The sequence below is a fragment of the Carassius carassius genome, chromosome 22 (genome assembly GCF_963082965.1).
Source record: "Carassius carassius chromosome 22, fCarCar2.1, whole genome shotgun sequence".
Lineage (NCBI taxonomy): Eukaryota > Metazoa > Chordata > Actinopteri > Cypriniformes > Cyprinidae > Carassius > Carassius carassius.
In genome coordinates, this window is record NC_081776.1 from 21856653 (window position 1) to 21868020 (window position 11368).

The following is an 11368-nucleotide window of genomic DNA, read 5'->3' on the forward strand; positions in this document are numbered from 1 at the left end:
CACTGAATGTAACTTTGCTTTATATTTATTACTTAAAGTGTAACTAAACCCCTGGTCAGAGCCTGACTCCACCCACTGGCAATATTTAAAAAATGCTGAAAAGTGGGCAGAGCACAGCACAGATAAAGGGGGCGATAACAGGGAGCCGCTGGCTTAAACTGCGGTCTTAACTCCCACATCGAGACAATGCTAGCGAAGCAGCTGCGCAAGAGAGAATGGGGCCAGTCTCTGAGTAAGACACTGCGTCGCTTTTCAGTGCGAGCTGTGTAGAGAAGCCCATTTCCACCCCCATTGCTTTGGAGAAGCAATCCCGCGTAAAATGCAGTTTGCACACTCCAGCTTTAGGCGGGAACCCGCGGTCTTCCAGGCCAAGTGCATGCAACCACTGGCGTCCCTAATTTTCAAGTCTGCTGGAAAACTATGCAGTCCAGCAGTGCTGTTGGAACCAGCAACACTACACCTACGTACCATCCTGACCACCCATCCTGTAAATAAATCTACGCTAACTTGAAGCTATCCTTACTGATGCAATATTATGCTAATAACTAACTATGCTTCTAACAATACTAACATTACACTTACAACTATGCTAATTAAAGTTACAGGTTGTAGGACCTGCCACTAGAGGGTCCACTACCAAAACAATACCTATGACGTCAGTAAAGGCTGTAACAAAGGGTTACTGACGTCATTGATAGGCGACTGCACTGCTCTGTGTCACTGTTTAGAATGGGAATTTTCTCATGATTTACAAGTAGTTGAAAACATTAGAGATATTGTTAGTAATCAGCTGGACAAAATATATAACACTAGCCTAGTGGTTTTTGGATATTTTACTGCAAATATCTTACAAATTGTACCTTTAACTACATAGGCTACACGAAATAATCTAAATAACTATATAAATGCTATGCTAAATAGATGCTAAAATACTCTGTCCTGATCGTTTTCAATACTAGCAATTCCAACTCCTGACTCCGCCTACGTCACATACCACTGAAAACATCCAATAGGAAAAATCAACTGCAATAGCCACCGTTCAACCTGAAGAGGGCAGCACTAGACATTTTTACACCATATATTGTAGAATTAAAACACTTTATACTTAAATGTCCAAAAAGTGACAGATCATTAACCTAAAAAAGTTGGTTTAGGGTTTAGTTACCCTTTAAAGTATACTTTAAGTACTTATTCAGATAAATGCTTCTTCAGTAAAAAAATAAAAAAATAAATTATATACAAATTACAAACACAGGTAAATACAATGAAGCGGTTACAAATATTTGAGTACAGAAATTTAATCATTAAGTGTAAAAAAAACTTTCACTTTATGAATTAAATTTAGATTAATATTTTTTTAAAGCTGTGTTTTATTTGATTAACATTAGTGACTTATAGGCCTGGTTTCACAGACAGGGCTAAGACTAAAGTTGAGAACACACTACACGACTGTCACGATTGTGAATGGAATTTAGTCTTTATGATGGATTGTGCACAGATGGACCATGTCTGTTCCAGTTGGGCTCAGTCGTTGTTTCCAGTCAGCAGAAAAAGTTGCAGAGTGTGTGGTATCTAAAGATTATGATCTTATAATTTAAGATTGTTGTTGCTAGTTGTTTTCACAAAGATTCTTTTTAAAATGGCCGGCAGCCATATCACCCTGGAGCCCAAGACCGGTTTCCCACTGAAGCTAAGCAGGGCTGAGCCTGGTCAGTACCTGGATGCGAGACCTCCTGAGAAAACTAGGTTGCTGCTGGAAGAGGTGCTAGTGAGGCCAGCAGGGGGTGCTCACCCTGTGGTCTGTGTGGGTCCTAGCGCCCCAGTGTAGTGATGGGGACACTATACTGTCAACAAGCACCGTCCTTCGGATGAGACGTTAAACCGAGGTCCTGACTCTCTGTGGTCATTAAAAATCCCAGGATGTCTTTCGAAAAGAGTAGAGGTGTGACCTTGGCATCCTGGCTAAATTCGCCCATTGGCCTCTGACCATCATGGCCTCCTAACAATCCCCATATCTGCTGATTGGCTTCATCACTCTGTCTCCTCTCCACCAGTAAGCTGGTGTGTGGTGGGCGTTCTGGCGCACTATGGCTGCCGTCGCATCATCCAGGTGGATGCTGCACACTGGTGGTGGATGAGGAGATACCCCCAGACTATGTAAAGCGCTTTGAGTGCCTAGAAAAGCGCTATATAAATGTAATGAATTATTATTATTATTAAAACATGTTTAACATTTGCGACTGACACCAGCTATTGCACAGAGGAGATGTGTTCACTGTCAAACATCATTTCAGTATTTGTTTTGTATTTTTGTCTTTTTTTTTTTTATTCTAGTAATCTGGATAGTTCTTGTTATTTATTTCTTGACTTTCTATAAAGTCGTTAACACTGCCAATTAAATGACTTTGTTTTCTCTGCAGTGGTAGAAAATTATATCCTAAATTATGTCAGTGATTCTGCTAATTTTAATGATTATCAAAAAATTATTTTATTTCATTCTGCAGTCTAATAAAGTTAAGAAAAATAGAATTAGCCTATAGGACTAATTAATTGCTTAAAAATTGTTATGAAGAATTTTTTATTTAACTTTATAACCTATAGGCCAGGGTGGGTAACTAATGTAGAATTTATCTTAGTTTAATTTAAGAAAGACACATTTTTATTGGTGCGTTGGCCTATTTATAGGCTAAGTGCATGCCTAAGCCTATTTAGAGTTCTGAGATGTTACGATGTTACAGAGGACTTATTTTATTTCTGTGTTCCAACTTACAAGTGGCCAATAGCCTATGCTAGTCATTAATAAATTATGTTAAAACATGTATAAATGACTAATTCTTCACAAAAGGCAAAAGAGTTGTGCCTTTTGAATAATGTTGGGATGTAAACGGGTTTGGGCTTTTAAAATATTGAAATCTGGATATTTATCTTACAAAAACGCATGGATTCACTACAGAGGGGGCTTTTATTCACCTGCCGGAGCCGCGTGAGGGATGTTTTATTACAGATGCGTGCACTTTCTTTCATTTCTTCTGAACAGCTGACAACAAACACCCACTTACCCCTTTTAAAAGGCTTGGAAGAGCAAGGACAATTTTTAATATAACTTTGATTGGATTGTTCTGAAAGAGGAAAGTCACATACACCTAGGATGCTTGGAGGGTGTATAGAAGATGGACAGATTTTCATTCTCAGGTGAACTAACCCTTTAACATGATAATGGTAAAAAATTATCTTTATCACATCAAATGAAATGGTTGGATGATGCTTAGACTGTCTTATTAACTTGCATAGCATTTTCACAATACTCATTGTTCCAGAACAGCTTTACAGAAAGATTTTTGTAACAGAAAGTCAAACAATGTCTTTAAATTCCATATTGAGGAGTTTTATGAAAAAGTCATGCTGCAATAGATTTGTTCACCTAAATACAGTGTCTTGAATTGTACAAATGCTGTTTGTCAGTAATAGTTTATTCTCTGTGAAGTAAATACATTTTAGCAGCTTATGTTTAGAGGTTTTTGATATAATAATTAATGTTTCTGTTTAGCATAATTTATTAGAACGAAATACTATTTATAGTCTGGTGATGACTGTCCCGCAAAGTTCAGCTCCAATCTTAATCAAACACACCTGAAGCAACTAAGTAAGGTCTTCAGGCTCACTTGAAGAGTAAAGGCAGGTGTGTTTGATTATGGTTGGAGCGAAACTTTGCAGGACAGTCGATCGCCAGTAGCAGGAATGGGCACCCCGATCTATACCATATATTTACATAAATAATACACTATTAACCTAGAGAAGTTTTAAGTTTTGTCAGGTTGCAAGGAAATGTATCATTATCATAACAGTAAAAATGAATAATGATAATTTCCCTTAGGGAAAGGGCATACAAGGAGAAAAGCAGAGAACCTAATACAGAGTCCTGTGGCACTCCATACTTGTGTTGGATAAGATGTCTTTTCAGACGTCTCTCAAATCAGGGGTGTCCAATCTACTCTTGGAAGGCCACTGTCCTTCAGAAATAAGTCCCAACCCTAATTAAATGCACCTGCTAATCAAGTTCTTAAGACTGACTAGAATTTTCCAGGAAATGTTTCAGAGCTGATTAGTTAACCTGTGCTGGACATCCAGGAGCAGGACTGGACACCCTTGACCTAAAACATGTACTAGTACCTGTTCACAAATGCCAACAATCCTGATGTTGTCAAAGAGAATGTTGTTGTCAAAAGATTTAATAGAAATTTAACTTTAATGAGCATAGTTTCTGTGATATGATGGGGATTAAATCCTGATTGAAATAATGTTATCAGCAAAATACATAGTTGACAATCTTATCATAATATTTTAGAAATGCATGGCAAATTCAAGATAGGTCTAGCTGGCCTTGAGTACTGCACATTTTGTATGTCTACCTCATCTAAAGCCTGGTTCACACGGCAGGATAATTAGGCCGATTTTAGCCCCGATTGACACCTTCCGACAATCTTAAGGATGCTCCGATTATCTTAAAATAATCTGATCAGATATTCCTGCCGTGTGTGGTGTGTTAAGACTGCTCTCCTCTACTCGGAAGGACGTCGGGACCGCTCCGATCTCAAATCGGGGATATCCAACATGTTGGATTTATTTGGTCCGATTTCTTCTCGTGTGTGGTGTCCCCCGAGGACAAACGATCATGCAGCCTTTGGACTGTGGCGTGTAGCCAATCAGAAAGCGAGGTGACGAGGCGGTGAGGAAGTACCGGGAAACAAAATCAAAACAGCCGCCGGCTTGGCGCACCAGAAAGTCCGGTGGACGTCGGAGATGGAGGACTTTGTCTGCACTTCTTTGACCATTGCCTCTTCTTGTTTTTCTTATGTTTTTTTTTTTCGGTTACAAACAAAGCACAAACTATGGCCACTGCATCCTCTTCGTCCGCCATGATTGTTTACTCTGAAGTCATGTTTGATCTCGAGGGATTTTGCGAGATTTCCCGTCTGACCTGGGAATGCTCGGGAGTCAAATCGGTTCGTGTGTGATGTGTTGATTTTGCCGTGTGGCTGCACACCACACACTGTACGAACAAAACTGTTAGACCCCAGATTTTTTTATCGCCGTGTGTGGGGTCTCTCAGGTTTGGAAAATCGGCCGACAATTTTAAAATCGTCCCATGTGAACCAGGCTTAACACACCTGACAGTAGATATTGCAAGACCTGAATTGGGTTTGTAAAAGACATATAAAGAGAACATGCAGTGCTGGGGGTGCTCTATGATAGGTTTGAGAGCTCCTAGTCTACAATAATCCAGTTCTCCTGGGATAAATTATAAGGGATTTGATAACTGTCAGCGTTATTGGAGTACTTAAATGACTAAAAAAACCCTTCAAACGATATTAAGGAGAGAATTATTTTAGTGTAGGCTTTGAATCTTTATGTTAATTTTAAAGCTTTTTTTTCCATTTTAGATGTGATGGCACTGAAAGAGGAGAGTCTGAAAGAAGAACTGAATGAACTGGAAAAGAAAAATCAGGATGAGAAATTTCAAGAGAGGAAAAAAATCCTTAAAGACTGAAATGACGTCCTCACAAAAAAGAGGTCAGAAGACTGAATCTAACAGTTATTTCACCTGCTGTCAGTGTGGTAAGAATTTCACTTATAAGCAAAACATTGAAGTCCACATGAGAGTTCACACTGGAGAGAAGCCTTACATCTGCAAACTGTGTGGACAAAGTTTTACTCTTAAAGGAAGCCTTAACGCCCACATTAGAATTCACACTGGAGAGACCCCTCATACCTGTAGACTGTGTGGGAAGAGCTTCTCAGGAAAATAAAGTCTTATGACTCACATGAACATTCACACATGCGAGAAGCCTTGGATATGTGGTCAGTGTGTAAAGAGATTCAAATGTAAAGAAACTCTTAATCAACACATGAGGATTCACTCAAAAATTTATTGTTTTATATGTCATCAGTGTGGAAAGAGTTTCATGCATAAAAGAAGCCCCAACACTCACATTAGACTTCATACAGAAGAGAAGCCTTTCATCTGCCCTCAATGTGGAAAAAGCTTCTCACAAAAAGGAAACCTTCAAACGCACATAAGTGTTTACAGTGGAGAGAAGCGTTTCAGTTGTCTTCAGTGTGATCATAGATTCACATATCAAAGAGACCTGAAACGTCATTTGCAAACTCATTTGGTAAAGAAATTGTGAGCAATTACACTCTGGAGGAAACCAATTTGAGGGTACTTAAAACTGGAACCAGAAAAAAATGTATCTCTGGGAAATTAAGGCTAAGTTAACTTTACAGATGAATGTGGGCCATATGTGATATCATCTCTTTTATTTCCAATATTCACCTTTTTATACTTTGCCTTGAGGCTTTTTATTTCCAATATTCACCTCTTTATACTTTGCCTTGAGGTTTTTTATTTCCATTTTTCATGTACATATGAACTCTTGTTTCCACACTTGTCCATCTCCTTCACTATAGTTTCAAATATACATTTATATTTAATCATTTAGCAGACACTTTTATCAATAGCAACTTACAAATGAGGAGAACAATTGAAGCAATCAAAAGAAAAGAGAGAGAAACTGTATGCAAGTGCTTTGACAAGTCTCAGTTACACATACAGTACACCTACAGTTAAAGTACACATAGCTAGGTTTTTTTTTATAGAATGGAATAGAATAGAAAGTAAGGTAAGTGCTAGTATTAGTTCGTGAGGTTTTGGCATTTTTTGAAAATGGCCAAAGTCTAAGCTGTTCGAATTGAGATAAGGAGGTCACTCAACCAGCTGGGCACAGTCCAGGAAAAGGTCTGTTATAGTGATTTTGTGCCTCTTTGGGATGGCACCACAAGGTGTCATTCACTTGCAGAAAGCAAGCTTCTGAAGGGCACATAAGTTTGAACTAGCGGGTTTAGGTATATTGGTGCAGCCCAAGTTGTTGTCTTGTAGGCAAACATCATTACCTTGAGTTTGATGGGAGCAGCTACGGGTAGCCAGTGTTAACTGATGAAGAGGCACTCCACTATTCATGTAACGTGAGCTTTTTTTGGCTCATTAAAGACCACTCTTGCTGCTGCATTCTTGGACCAGTTGCAGAGACTTGATAGTACATAAGGTAAGTCCCACCAGGAGAGCATAACAATAGTCTGGAGGGAACAAGAGCTTGGACAAGGCAAATCTGCAGGACCAGGCCATTGTAGCAATGTGGTCTGTGAAGCTTAAATGATCATCGATCCAGCTAGAAATGTCTCTCAGACAGGCTGCAATGTGACCAGCTACTTTCTGATAATCTGGTTAGAATGAATAGTAGAGTTGAGTGGCATCAGCACTGCAGTGATAAGAAAAGCTATGCTTCTGAATGTCAGATCCTAATGAAGACATGTAGATGGAGAAGAGAAGAGGTCCAATCACCGAGCCTTGAGAAACCCCAGTAGAAAGAAGTTGTTTATTAGAAACCTCACCAACCCTCCAAGACACCATGAAAGACCTACTTGAGAAGTAAGACTTAAACCATTGAAGTGTGGTTCCTGAGATGCCCATCTTCATGAAGGTTGACAGGAAGATCTGGTGGTTAATGGTGTCAAAAGCAGCAGACAGATCCAGCAAGATGAGTACTGAGGATTTGGAAGCTGCTCTTGCCAGTCTCAGGGCTTCAGTAACCGAGAGCAGAGCAGTCTCAGTTGAGTGGCTGCTTTTGAAGCCAGATTGGTTGTTGTCCAGGAGGTTGTACTGTACAAGGAACATAGAGAGTTAGTTGAACACAACTCGCTCAAGTGTCTTTGCATTGAACGGAAGAAGAGATTGTCTGTAGTTTCTAAAAGTGCTGGATTTAAACAGGGTTTCTTAAGCAGTGATTGTTACCCGAGCCTGTTTAATTGCTGTGGAAAATGTACCAGTGTGAAGAGAGGTGCTGATAATGTAAGCCCAGGTATGACTGAGGAAGAAATTGCCTTAAGTATGTGAGTGGGAATAGGATCAAATGGACAGGTATAAGGATGATCGGAAATGATAAGTTTAGAAACGTCTGTGTCCGACGTTTCTCTGGAGAGAAACAGAAGAGGGAGTATGTATTTGTCATTATGATCATCGGTCAGTAATCATCGGTTTGTGGTATGGATAATTGGTCCTTGATGTTTCTTGTTTTATTTATAAAGAATATTGCAAAGTCATCAGCTGTAAGAATTGATGGAGGAGGAGGGGAAGGAGGACATAGAAGAGGAGAGGAAGTTCTGTAAAGTGTGCAAGAGTCAAAACAGTTGCTTATTTTGTTGTGGTAGTATGTTGTTTTAGCAGTGGAGACATTTGCAGAGAAGGGAGAGAGGGGTGATTGATACACACTAAGGTAGTAGAGTTTTTTTATTTGTGCCATTTCTTTTCTGCAGCCCTGAGTCTAGAGCGATGTTCACAGAGAACATCGAACAGCCAGGTGGCAGAGGGGCTATGCGTGCTGGTCTGGAAGAAAGGGGGCAAAAGTTTTCTAAACAAGATGTTCGAGTGGAGCAGAGAGTGTCAGGAGCACTGTTTGTGTCCAGTGCTTAAAACTGAGAGGTTTAAGGAAGTGCGGATGAAACCATAAAGTAGGCCTGCTCGATTATGGCAAAAATCATTATCACGATTATTTTGGTCAATATTGTAATCATGACTTTTTAACACAAATATGAGGGGGCCATATGACCAAAACTTTGAGTGATTTATTTAAAGGTAATGATACATAGCAACCTTATTTACAGGAAATACATATTTGATATGACATCTACATTGTAGAGACCAGCGGAATTTCAAAGAAACAAACAAAAGTCCTCCAAATTACTGAAAATTAAACTGTAATAAAAAAGCAAAGGAAAAATACAATAAAATAAAAAGATACAAATGAAACTAACTGTGCTTTAATGTTTTTTTTGCAAGTCTCAAGCAGTATGATTATTTAATTTATTCATTATACTATTTAGTATTAATGTCTCAATTCAGTTTCAGTTTGGCTCTAGTTTTGAGCTAAAATATGACTACATATCTGTGTTATGTTCCATCTATGAGCTCATATCTCTTCCTGGGGAGCAGCGCAAGTTCACTTTCATGCTTTTAAAAATATGGATAAATATACTTTGGGGAAAAAAAGTTCCTGGTACAAATGTTCCGGGTAATTTCGGTGGAAACGCGGCATCATTATCTGTTCGGGCGCCCTTTGGTCCACAAGCCTCGTTTGCGCCGTTAGGCAGCGCGTCAGTCTCATAATCTGAAGGTTGTGAGTTTGAGCCTCACATGGGGCAGTGTGGTGCTTTTTTTCTGATCACTGAGAGCACTTAGACCAGAGGTATCCAACTAAATTCCTTTAGGGCCCGAGCCCTGTTCGAGTTCGAGCCTCACACGGGGCAGCGTGGTGCTTTTTTCTGATCACTGAGAGCGCTTGGATCAGGGGTATCAAACTAAATTCCTTTAGGGCCCGAGCCCTGTAGAGTGTTGTTCAAACCCTTCTCAAACACACAAGGCACGTAGTTTTCAAATGAGCCTGAAGGCCATGATTAGTTGGATCAGGTGTGTTCAATCAGTCTTGAATCTAAACTCTGCAGGTCTCCGGCCTTCCAGGGACTGAGTTTGACACCCGTGGCTTAGAAAGAAAGAGTGAGGTTCTCTGTCCCCTTCCGTGTGGGTTTCCCTGTGTCTCTTGGGGGGCACCAGCTTCAGGCCATAGCTCCTCTTCAGGGCAGGTGAAATTATGTTTTGTGGAAAACTGTGAGGTTCCAGCTAAATTCCCTGAATCTCATCCAGCAACATTGCATGTAGGCCCATGCCATCCTTTTGAAAGTGAAAGTGAAGTGACATTCAGCCAAGTACGGTGACCCATACTCAGAATTTGTGTTCTGCATTTAACCCATCCGAAATGCACACACACACACACTGTGAGCACACACCCAGAGCAGTGGGCAGCCATTTATGCTGCGGCGCAGTTGGGGGTTCGATGCCTTGCTCAAGGGCACCTAAGTCATGGTATTGAGGGTGGAGAGAGAACTGTACATGCACTCCCCCCACCCACAATTCCTGCCGGCCCGGGACTCGAACTCACAACCTTTTGATTGGGAGTCCGACTCTCTAACCATTAGGCCACGACTTCCCTTTTATATACAATGAAGTGAAAATTCTGCATTCATGCTGGCTACCGCTGCATGAAGGCATTAATAGCATCCCTCTCATATTCATGTAACATGTGGCCACATCCTCCTGAGGTTTTGTGAAGTTTCAAAGGCCATATTGCTGCACTGGCCCGGTCCTGCAGATTTGCCTTATACAACGTTCGGAAGATTAGACCCTTCCGATCAGAGCAGGCCACACAACTCCTTGTCCAAGCTCTTTGTTTTCTCCAGACTGGGCTACTGTTATGCTCCCTTGGCGGGTCTTCCGGCACGTACTATCAAGCCTCTGCAACTGATCCAGGATGCAGCAGCGAGAGTGGTCTTCAACGAGCCAAAGAAAGCCCACGTCACACCTCTCTTCATAATTTTGCACTGGCTACCAATAGCTATTCGCATCAGATTCAAGATACTGATGTTTGCCTACAAGATAACCACTGGCTCTGCAGCAATATACCTAAAGTCGCTGGTTCAGACCTATGCTTGCGTTCTGCAAGTGAACGACGCCTCGTGGTGCCATCCCAAAGAGGCACAAAATCACTCTCAAGGACCTTTTCCTGGACTGTTCCCAGCTGGTGGATCGGCTTGCCTATCTCAATTCGAGCAGCGGAGGCTTTAACCATTTTCAAAAAGTGTCTAAAACCTCATCCTTGTCTTCAACGCCTGCCCAATGAATACTAGCATTTGCCAAATGCTGTGTTTTGTCAAAGTTAACACCCTGCTGGCTCAACGTAGCAGAAGACTGAAGTCTCTGTCTGCAGCCAAAGGATAGATCTGTCAGAAGTGGGATTCGAACCCACGCCTCCAGGAGAGACTGCGACCTGAACTCAACACCTTAGACCGCTCGGCCATCCTGACAGCCTTGATTGACTAGGGATGGCCTGTTGGAGCCACACCTGAATGCAAGGATCTAGAAGCTACTTATTCTCTGTTTGGGCGCCCTCTAGCCCACAAGCCTCGTTGGCGCAGTTAGGCAGCGCGTTAGTCTCATAATCTGAAGGTCGTGAGTTCGAGCCTCACACGGGGCAGAGTGCTGCTTTTTTTCTGATCACTGAGAGCGCTTAGACAGGGGTCTCAAACTAAATTCCTTTAGGGCCCGAGCCCTGTAGAGTGTTGTTCCAACCCTTCTCAAACACACAAGGCATGTAGTTTTCAAATGAGCCTGAAGGCCATGATAAGTTGGATCAGGTGTGTTCAATCAGGCTTGAATCTAAACTCTGCAGGTCTTCGGCCTTCCAGGGACTGATTTTGACAC

At 41.2% G+C, this 11368-nt stretch overlaps 1 non-coding gene across 1 annotated transcript; it reads left to right on the forward strand.

Moving 5' to 3' along the window:
* Positions 1-11067: 11067 nt before the first annotated feature.
* Positions 11068-11141, forward strand: trnam-cau (transfer RNA methionine (anticodon CAU)). Its single transcript has one exon. It is a non-coding gene; the product is annotated as a tRNA-Met (tRNA).
* Positions 11142-11368: the final 227 nt, after the last annotated feature.